Source organism: Melanotaenia boesemani, chromosome 6 (genome assembly GCF_017639745.1).
Source record: "Melanotaenia boesemani isolate fMelBoe1 chromosome 6, fMelBoe1.pri, whole genome shotgun sequence".
Taxonomy (NCBI): Eukaryota; Metazoa; Chordata; class Actinopteri; order Atheriniformes; family Melanotaeniidae; genus Melanotaenia; species Melanotaenia boesemani.
In genome coordinates, this window is record NC_055687.1 from 34,779,424 (window position 1) to 34,790,737 (window position 11,314).

Here is an 11,314-nt window from a genome sequence, read left to right on the forward strand (position 1 = left end):
AATTGCAAAACATTCTTATAATATTATGAGGTAGACAATAACAAAGCACAAAGTGTGTTCAGGTAAATAAACTTCAATTTCAGCCATATAAATAATATAAATTATCGTGTTTTAACAAGTCTTGTAGTCTGTCTAAAAACTGAACTCTGGACATGAACAGACTGACTAAGTGAGTAGGTTCATAAATGAAAGTGGCCGAGTGAAAGTCTGAACAACTAAGTTCTGGGCGATCTTTCCTGTCTTCTTTGACTGAACTTTTCCTCGTCCAGCCTTGGTGCCTGTCTCGGGATTGGTCCCGATGAACCGCCTGAAAAATAAGAATTGGTGTTCACTAATTAAAGTTTGCTCGCTAATATAAATACAACAAAGTCTGTTCTTGTGTGAAGAACACCGCCCTTTACTACACAAGGTGTAGGTAATGTTACATTTTAGCATCTTTTTAGGAGTTATGCATTGTCACCTGTAATCCATATACAAAAATGATTCATGAAAAGTGGTAGTTTTCACTGCCCTAATTAGTGGCAGGAAAGCTGTTTTAACAAGCTCCAGGAATCAGATGTTTTGGGCAGTTTAATCTGTGAGATTAAATGTCAGCAACACAAGGTCCTCAAAATGCTCACATCACACAATAGTAGCTGAAGGATGTATGCATCTAGGCATCTAACCTTTGAATGAATTCCAGTGTGCATGCAGCATCGTCATGGTACTGAAGATTGAAGGCGTAGTAAGTAGAAAAAACAGCAGCAAGCCCAGAAGTTGGCTGTTTGCCCTCACAAATGATGTGCTCTTCAAGGCTGATCATCCAGCTTCCTGGTGTTTCACCTGAAACTTTAAAAGAAACCCCCCTGTCAGCACTGACATAAAAATGTATTAATTTGCCATGGCTACATTGAAAATGAATGCAAAAGAAATGGAAAACTTTTTATACATTCACAAATAAGTGCTCTTCTTTTAACAAAAGAAAATCATTTTAATATGTTGATCATGGACTAGTCTTGATGGACTTTAATTCAAAAGGTGCATAAACTGTGTTATGAAATTATGTAGCAACTTTTTAAGTATCTAACTTAGTGCCCTTTTTTCCCAGTATTGTTAAATTTTATGAAGAATTCAACACTTTTGCTGATATCCAGAAAACCTATAAATTATGTAATCATATAAAAAATGTATATTTTTATACATACCAAAGAGTATCAGTCGAAGGGTTGCAGGTAGTGTGAGGGTCCTTTCAACATCAGCTGCCGTATCACATGCCCAGGACACAATTATAAAAGAGTTCCCTGTATTTCATGACTTAAATAAAGAAAGACGTCTATTTTGCTTGTCAGAACAATCATAACATGATAGAAAATAATCAGAAAAAGTAACTTACATTTGCAAGAAGGATCAACCCTTCCAGCGTCTCAGAGAAGTGAGCCACCAGAAGTTGGGTGATGCAGAAGGATAGTTCTAAGTTTGGACCCAGTGAAAGGACTGCCCGGACATCTGCATTGGTGGGTTTGTTTTTGAAGAACTCTACAATGGTGCTTCCACATTCCTCCATGGCAAGTTCAAGTGCACGTAACACTTTGATATCAGTGAGAAGCTCAAAATGTGATAAAGACCTTTCTGAGTGAAGAAGTATGGCCATTGCTCTCTTAAATCTGTAATAGCTGGTGCTGGTAATGCATTTATTTGGCGACGCTGCAGGCAGAAGGTTGCTTTCATGAGTTGCTTTAATTCTGCTCTTTCAGCCCCATTTGTGCCATTTCGGCAGTATATCTCCTCCATCCGCTGACGTTTCTGTTCTACTGTTTCATCTGTCTCCTCTGGTGGGAGGTCAGGTTGGAATCTGGTGCAGCCATATGTATCAGTAGGCCCTCTTTTTAGTCCATCACCAGATGAACGGTGTTGGCGAAAGCTGCTGTTGTGGTTCAGATTCTCAGTTCGGTTTTTAATTTGAATTAAGAGTGCGGTATAGCCATCTCCCAGTAGTTGACCATTGTCACGTAGATCAGCAAAACTCTGAGGGTACTGGCAGGTGATGTTTCGGCAGACAGTGACACATTGTGAGCGTGTTGCGTTTTGCTCATGCCTCCTCATCTCATCTGCCAAAACTCTGACCATCTGTCGTCATGCTGCAGGTGAAGGTCTCTTGCCATCAGCTACTGCTGAACGAATTTCCACAGCCATGAGGTTCCATGGCACCTGGAAATTTTTCTGGCCACGATTTTCTGATAAGGATGGATGGCCCACAATCTTCTGAGCTGTTAGAGTCTGTGTTTGAGAGTGAGACTACACTTATTGGACTCAAGCAAGGATGTGCTAACGGACTTCTGACTGCGGGGGCTGGAGAAGGGAACATTTGTAGGTCTAAAGTGACCACCTCTGTCTCTACAATAGAAAAAGCAATGGATAAACTACACTGTCATTAATTCTATTCTATTCTATTCTACAGTCATTTAGCAGACGCTTTTATCCAAAGCGACTTACATTTGAGAGTAAGAACAACACAAGCATGAATTCAAACAAGATGGGACGTCATAATTAAGTGATAGTCAGACCGCTTTTGAGTCCAGTTGGACCCAGGTGCTGTCATGTAGTGCTAGTGCAGTGCATATAATTGTTTTTTTTTTTTTTTTTTTTTTTTAGTCATTTTATTTAAATACAGGATCACGATTTCATCACACAATATCAACTAGGTCATAGGTGCATGATTTCATCACATAATATCAACTTGGGCATAAGTGCATGATTTCATCACACAATATCATCTTGGGCATAAGTGCACACCGCTTCTTCAGTACTTGGTTGAGCCAAAAAGCTGGACAAATCTTTCTGACTCATTTAGTTAAGCTAAATGTGGAAATGCTCCTTAAACAACTGAGTCTTTAGCTTGGTCTTAAAAGTGGATACGGACTCTGCGGATCGGACGGAATGATCAATGATCAAAATCTGTCTTGTAAATAAAACATTAAGTGGTTGGAATTATCTGTAACTTACAGCTCACTTGGTAAATTAAGCATAATGTACATTTTACACAATTAATTCCATCAGTAAAAAATGGAAAAAATGGAAACTATATAACTATATAACAGTCTTCTATATAAGACGTTTTCCACAAAAAAAAAGTCTGTCTAGAGCTGCTGTATAATGCAACATGTTATAAAATGTACTTCAACATTACCCTTTTTATATGCTTCCAAGAGCTTTCGTTGTTGAATGGCAGGCAATAGTTCACGAATATTTCCTTAAGTTACATATTTCAGGTCTTGTGTAGATTCCAGTCCAGAGCTTAATAGCTTGTCAATCAGTGCCTGTTGAGAGCCTTTCTCAATTGTTGGCAAAGCTCTGAAGATGATGCCCCTCAGGTTATCAGTCAAAATGCTCATTGCACTACAAGGAGGGAAAAGAATGGTGAAGAACTATTAGAGCCATGTCACCGATTGCATACTCAGGTAGAGGGTAATAATCAAGTAGGTCTTCCTGATTAACACAGTGATAACCGCTCTTGATTGGTGTGATGCAGTGAACACCTTCACCCTGCAGGTACAAAGCTTTGTACTTCTCAGTGATGAAATATACTGAATTATTGTGGATGAGTATCATAATAATCTTACCAACTTTGAGTCCATCCTCATCCTTACTGATAACAACCAACATGTTTTTTCTGTATTTTGTACCTTTTACAGTTGCTCCATGAGCAATCCATGTATTTGAAGTCCCTGATGCCATGATTATGGTCACTCGGAAAAAACCCATTTGCCTTTTCTACATCAATTTCTGGTGGGAAGAAATTGCCAGCACTAAGATATGCTTGCAAAAGCTGATGTCTCTCTGCAAGGTTTGAGCACACATTTTTAAAGTTATGCAGTTTTCTTACGCACTGTTTGAAGTATGTGTGCTTACTTTCAAATCTCAAAGTCAACAAATGAATGAGTGGCCCAAACTTAATGATGAGCTCCGGATAATGGCTCATGTAATGATGCTTAGGTTTAATGCCTATGATGGGGAAAGGCTTCTTTTCTGGAATGCAAGTGTTCATCAATAAGGACTCTTAAATGTCCTATCTGGCCAATGGAAATGGCTGGTGCACAAGTCAATGCCACAATTTCTCTTAGTTGTAAAACCAGTTGCCATATTTCATTTTCAGCAGGAGATGTAATTTTCTCTCCAAACAACAATGGTAACAGTCTCAGTAAACACCAGTTCTGCACAGCATGGCCACCCAGTCTGTCACTTCCTGGGTTTACCTCACAAGGTTTGTTATTTGCATCGTTACCAAGATACCGGAACTCAGTGATTCTTCGATTCATTTCAGTATAAGTAAACTGTTTGTCAACAGTGACAAGATAGTTGATAAACAAAGAAAGATCAATGGCAACCACACCTTGAAACAAATCATGCCCAAGACAAGGAGGCAACCCAGGCTGGCACACATGAGAGAAAGACAGGCTGTTGAATAGAGTCAAATTTGATACCTCCACTTTTAACTGAATGTTCCTGAAGGTTCTTAACATGCTCTTTGTATGACCCTGGTGTGTGAGTGTTGGCTCTGGAAAGACGATCCGCCTGAAAGGCATCTCTGTCAATTTCACAGTATCGACAGAAGTACTTACTGCCTCTGAAATTTTCAACAAAACCTCCAATGTTGTGTGAGCCAAGGTTGTCTCCAGCAATGGCTTGCACAATTTCTTTCATACCTGTCCATCAGGTCTTTCACCAAGCTCCCCATGACCAAATCCTGACCAAAGTACTTAAAATCTTGCTCTCTTCAAAGAAGAACAAGTTGCATCTGGTCAATACTGGACTGGTTGTGTGGCAATAGGTCAGCAAGTGTGAGATACATAGCCAGCATTTTGTGTTTTTTCTTTCCTGACCCCAGTGGGTTTACAACTTCAAACGAATCTTGATAAAGTATGAAGTCTAAAGAGGACCCATCTATTTGGGCCAAGTTTTCTGTGATGTTTTCACCATCCCACACATCTACAAAAATATCCTTCAGCTGGATACGGTTGTGTACTTCACTGTACTGTTTCCTCACTGACTCACAATGAAAAAGAGCCTCAAATGTATGTTTTATAGGGACATACTGAGAAAAACACTCCTTTCCAGCTTCATTCTGTCCTAGACAAATGGGCATATGTTCAAAATAATTAAAACTGTTCTTGAACATGGTTTTCCTGCGCTGGTCTGTTTTTAACGTGTGGCTATTGCATGCTCAGAAGAGATTGTCTTCTTTCAGATCGTCAATAAAATCACTAATAGAAGCCTCTGGAACCCCAAGAGTAACCAACTTCTCCTTTAGTTTAAAAAATAAGTGCGACTAGATGACATCATAAATTGACTGCATATCTTCAGTGATGGTCTGAATGATGGAGGATGGAAGTAGCAACTTTGCTTGTAATTTCAAATAAAACAGAGCAAGATGCTCACTATTTCCAACTACATCAGTATGTTCATCTGATATCAGATCACTGTGAGAGCTTCCAACCTCTGTCACAAGTGCTGTGGCAACAATGGATGCAGGTTTTCCCCTGCTGAGTTTTCATGTTTTCTGGATAGATGAGAGGTAAATGTAGCTATTACTGCAAATGATGATTATCACATTGCTTAAAGGGACATGCCACTGTTTGTCCCTCTTTAATGTGCACTTTAAGATGGGAATAAAACTGAGTCAGTTTATTACATTTGGCACTGCACAAGTCAACATGGCATGCTAGGTCCACTGCAGGGCACAGGTTTGATCTTGGCTCCATCGCATCCTTGTGATTTCTCTAAAGATGTGATTTCAAAGCTGCTAATTTTTTGAAGTTCCTATTGCATTCCTGGATGCAACACTGAAGAACTAAGTTAGGGACATTGCTGTGAATTCTCATGTGTCTCGCATAGGCTGCTGTAGTATTAGATTGTTGTCACCAGATCTGACATGGAAACATGGTGACAAGTCAAACCGAGCAGTCCTTGGGATGGAAGAAAACAATCTCAACAAAAAATGTCCACCAGCTCAAATGTCCATTAGCATTCTATGTTGGGCAAAATAACACTAGAACACAATCCAGCAACAGCTAAACTATATAAATGATCCTTTCTAAGTATTCTATCACCAATTTGGACTGACACAATCCAACATTAAAGAAACAAAATAACCATAACACTCTTACGGAAGAGATTTCCCCTGATCAGTAGAGGGGATAGAGATTACACACATACTGAGACATTTGCAAAATTTCCCAAAACATTAGTCGTGCAACGTTACAGGTCTCAAAATTACTTTATTTATTTTGTTAGTGACGGGTTTAAATGACAGCAATGGAACAGTAATTAAAAAATTGCAACATTGTTTGAAAGCAGGTAGCACTATGCTGAAGAATTTAGTTACTAACATTGGTTATACCATGGTCTGGGTGAATACTTGATTCTGATTGGCCGTAGGGTGTCCGTTAAAAAGTGTTATAGGACACCTATAAAAAATGTTCCGGTCAAATAGCCTTATTCTTGTAAATTATAACTTTTTCCATTAAGGAACCTAAAAAGCATGACACAAATGTATATTTCTTCTGTCATTTAAACTGTTTTTAAATTTATTTTATGTTAATATTCCTGTTTATTTATGTTTCCATGTAATTTTCAGTTCAATTTATTTATTTATTTAGTGATTTTTTTTTATTATTCTTTTCTCCTTTATTTTTATGTCTGCATTCATACAGTAATAAATAACTTTGGGGATAAGAAAATGTAAAAAATAAATAAATAAATTGAACTGAAAATGACATGGAAAAGTAAATAAATAGGAATATTAAAGTTAATTTAAAACAGGTACAAATGACAAAAGAAACATACATTTGTGTCATGTTTAATAGGGATCTTAATGAAAAAACAAATTTTTTAATTTTTTGTATAATTTATTGGCACATCAACTCGTTTATTGAGCCATTTTTATATTTCTGTATTTTTCATTTCTGCAGTTTCGGTCCTCCATACACTGGCAGTGGTCAGGGTCCACAAACCTGGAATCTCCGTCATTTAAATGCCACTAGCCAATATGTTTATCAAATTTTATGATCAACGGCTATGTTGCATTTAATTAGGTCGCTGCCTGTCTTTCTGTCCTGATTACCTTACTTACTTTCTTGCTGGATACAGAGTGAATGGTGGACAATGTTATCAAAATGATTTAGGCTAAACTTACTTGCTTGATACACATTTAGTGATCAGAGTGAATGGTGGATAATATTTCTTGCAATAAAAAGGATGTAGGAAACTATCTGTGGACTTTGACTAAAACAAAATGTAGCATCATCCTCTGGACACACACCAGCTGTAAGAGCCGCCTCTGACATGATGCTTTGTGTCACGTAACATAACGTTAAGCAATCACCCTCATCCCTCCACTGATCAGGTCTAATACACCAGCTGACTGACCGTGCTGCAGGTTCTGTGTCAGAGCTGCTTACCTTGGCAACGCGTCACAACGAGAGATACGAAATAGTCAACTCACTTAAAACTTAGTATTTTAACGGTAAAAAAAAACAACATTAACGTATTAATAATTGATTCAATATTTCTTTCTTTCGTAAGTGACCATGGTATAAGTGGGATAATGTTATTCGAGGTGTCATTAATTAGAAATGAATGGACAATGTGGTGCCGTGCACCGTCGGATACGAAGCAGAGGACGGTTGCTTCCTCGAAGTTGCTTCGCATCGGAAGGTTTACACATCTGTGTCATCCATTAATTTCTAATGCACCTCGTTGGGCATAAGCCTATCCCTTACCTTACATAAATCTCACCTTGTAATTTGAAAGATCCAATTTAGAAATCCAGCTCCACTCCGTTGTGTCACAGTTTGCTTCCCACTGAAACAAGAGTTAAAAAAGTTAGTTGCACTTCCAGTATCTTTCACCTTCTGCAAATTAGAAGAGAAGGAATATCATGCAAAAAAAAAAAAAACTTAATATTAGCAACTGTAGAAGTAGTTAATCATAACTGGCCACAGTGACCGCTTGAGACTGCAGTGAAGTTATCCGATGTTAGAATCGTTTGTGTCAGCTCAGTCTCACATCGAACTTGAAAACTTTCAAGTTAACCTGATTCAAATCCAATGGGCATTACTCACTTTGACAATAATTTACTTAAAGAAAACAGTTTTAGTAAAAGAACTGCAAACGTAATAAGACATATATGCAACGTTACAAATGTTTTATTGATGTTGGGATCGGATGGTAGGTAGGCTACCAAATCATCACAGCACAATATGCATTGCTTACAAATGTTATGTATTTTGTCTATGCTAACAAGCAAACCAAGGATGCACTCACCTTTTATTTCACAAGATGAAGATGGATGAAAAACATAGGATGAAAAATCACAACTTGAACACGTGGGCTCAAAGCAGTTTTCGGTGCCCACAATTTTTCCCTCTGAGCAATAATACTGTAGAATACCGTTATCTTTTGTCAAAGTCATTTCACCAACCAAAATTAACAGTAATGTACTGCATTTAAATATAACAGAATAATACTGTTGACATTTTGAGGTAAATTTACAGCAATGTCTAACAGTGTATGATGTTCTCTGCTTTAAGACAAATAGCTGGAAGCTTTGCATGACATGTATGGGCAACAGATGGACAGTAGCCCCACAGCAGTATGCCTGTTGAAGGACTATTTTGTATTCCTGATGAGAGCAGCGTTATTGACAGGTTTAACTTTGTGGTGAAAAATTTACAGTCAGGACTTGGTTCTGTCGAAGATCAGTATAACTCACCTGGGACTCATAAGCCTCCATGATATCTCGCAGCATCTTAAGTCCTGCCAGTATGTGCTGCCTTCTATTGGTATAGAGCAGGGCTACTCAATTCGGTCCTACGAGGGCCCCAATCCAGCAGGTTTTCCATGTATCCCTGCACCAACACACCTGAGTCAATTGGGGCTTGGGGCCCTCGTAGGACCGAATTGAGTAGCCCTGGTATAGAGTCATGAGACAGGGTGTGTGCCTCTCTAGCTCAGAGTAGAACTGGTTTTGTGGGTTTACATTTGTTATGCGAAGGAATTCAGCACAAACCTACAAAACCAAGAACACAGACAATTTAGCATATTAATGAATCTTTAATTTGAAAATATTTAATTTGTTCTGTTATAGTGGTATTTATTTATTTAAGTGTAGTAGATCATTAAATGCTGTCCTGTTAACTTTTTGCTTTGCCAAAGAACAAGCACTTTGTTTGAAATGTGATGCTCCAAAATGAATGAACTGTTCAAAGAAGATGTTGAGGGATCTAAAGACAGTTCAGAAATGTACAGTAGTCTGGTCAATATTGAGAATGGACACTAAGATGTGCAACAAGAAGCAAGAAAATTGGAATTACAGTTGGTTTTTACCTGTGACTCAGTCTGAAAGCAGGCAATTTCTCCAGGAAGTCCCTTAAGGGCTGCTCTTCACAATCTCCTAGCGACAAAGTGTAAAGGTTGTATTCATCAGCTTTTCTATCAAAAGCTTGTTTGGTTCATTTTTTATTATTATTATTATATTTTTATATTTATATTTTTTCCAGACTGGCCAGATCTTCACCTCTGGGAAAGTTTGGAAGGCAGTTCAACTCAGCTCGACAGTTTTTTTTTTTTATGTTAGAGTGGGGATGGTCACCGCCGGGATTGCTGATGCTCCTTCTGTCAGTGGTGACAGTCACCTCGACAAATCTAGATCTGGCAGATCTGGCAACTCAGAAAAAAAAACTTCTTAAAGAATCTATCTGTGGTCATCTGCAAATACTGAATAGACTCATCATCAAATATTGGAGACAGAACAAGTTCCACAATCTCTATCAGATCCATTAACACTGTCTATGCAGGATCTCCCTCAGGAACGACATTACCAATCATGCATGGTAGTAGTCTAAATGTGCTCATGGCCATTGCCGCCATGTTCATTGAGATGGGCTTTGGTTTCTCTATCTTATATGTGTGTTGGTTAGGGAAGAACAAAATCTTCCTTTTTAAATGGTCAAGGGTCACATATTGGTCACATCACGGTCATGACTGGCTTTTGTTCTAAGACAAAACATCTTCTACAGCATGACACTGAATTTGGTCTCATGTAGCATTGCAGAGTCTGCAAATAAATCCTGATGTGAAGGAGTGAATAAAGCCTGCTAATGCATAAGCAGCCAGATTATCGGCAACAACACAAACAGTTCCACGAATGGACTGACCAAGTGACTCAATGAATGCACCATCTTGTTCAAGAGTGCCTGTATCATGTATCAACGGACCAAGGGTTTGTTGATAACCCCACCTCTGAAGATCAGACACTTTATACAAAGCTGCTAACTGGATCACATACAGAGCTGAATGATTTTTACTTGGCAGATCAGCAAACATCCAATATACTGCACACAGTTTGAGTATTTTCCTTGAAGTGCCCAGAGGATTGGCTATGTCAAGGTCATCAGTGTACAAAGTCAGTGGCAATGTAGGCTCTGGTGAAGACAATAAGTCATTCCTAGGGCTGCATGATTATGACCAAAATAATAATGTAATCACGATTGTTAATCACGATCATTTACCATGCTTGGAAAAACATGTATTTTTATTGCACCAATTATAAACAAACTATGTGAAAATTTAAACTTTAAATTAGAATACATGATAAAAAATCAAAAAAAAAAAAAAAAAAAAAAAAAAACCTTTACCATTAATTGTTGAGAAGTTATGGGGCTCCAAAAGATGCTAAATTAAGAGCTGTTCAGGAGCCAAAAGAGCCAAACATCCCATCACTAGTATAGTTGTAATGGACGCTACCCTGGAGACGGATGTCGTAAGAAAGGCAAAAATTGATGAAAAGAGAACGTAAAAATGTTTAAAACAGCAAAAAAGAATAAAATTAAATTCTCCAGTCAATATTTTCTTTGTTTTTTAAGTTTAGATTTATTAAGTGTAATTTATTTGTTTAATTAGGAGTCTGCAACATGTCACACAACTTAACTTTTTAAATATTTATGTCCACAATCTTCATTAATAACAATATCTGACAGTAAGCCAGTGTGGGAACAGCCAGCAGCAGCTATGTACGTTTAATTTTCAGCCTGGTCATGAAACAGGCGATCATCTCCTGCTCTAAATGCAGCTCTGCTGCGTGAGGAACAAGCCTCTTCTGAGTGCGTTTGGATGGGGGAGGGGTCTGTAGCACTCAGTCCTCATTGAAGAGTAAACTAAACGCTCAGTCTACAAAAGTCTCCAATATCACCAGAAAAAGTCACTAGATTTGTCGCTAGTCGCTTTTATTGAAAAAAAGTTGCTAGAGCTAAATATAGCAACAAAGTTGCTAAGTTGG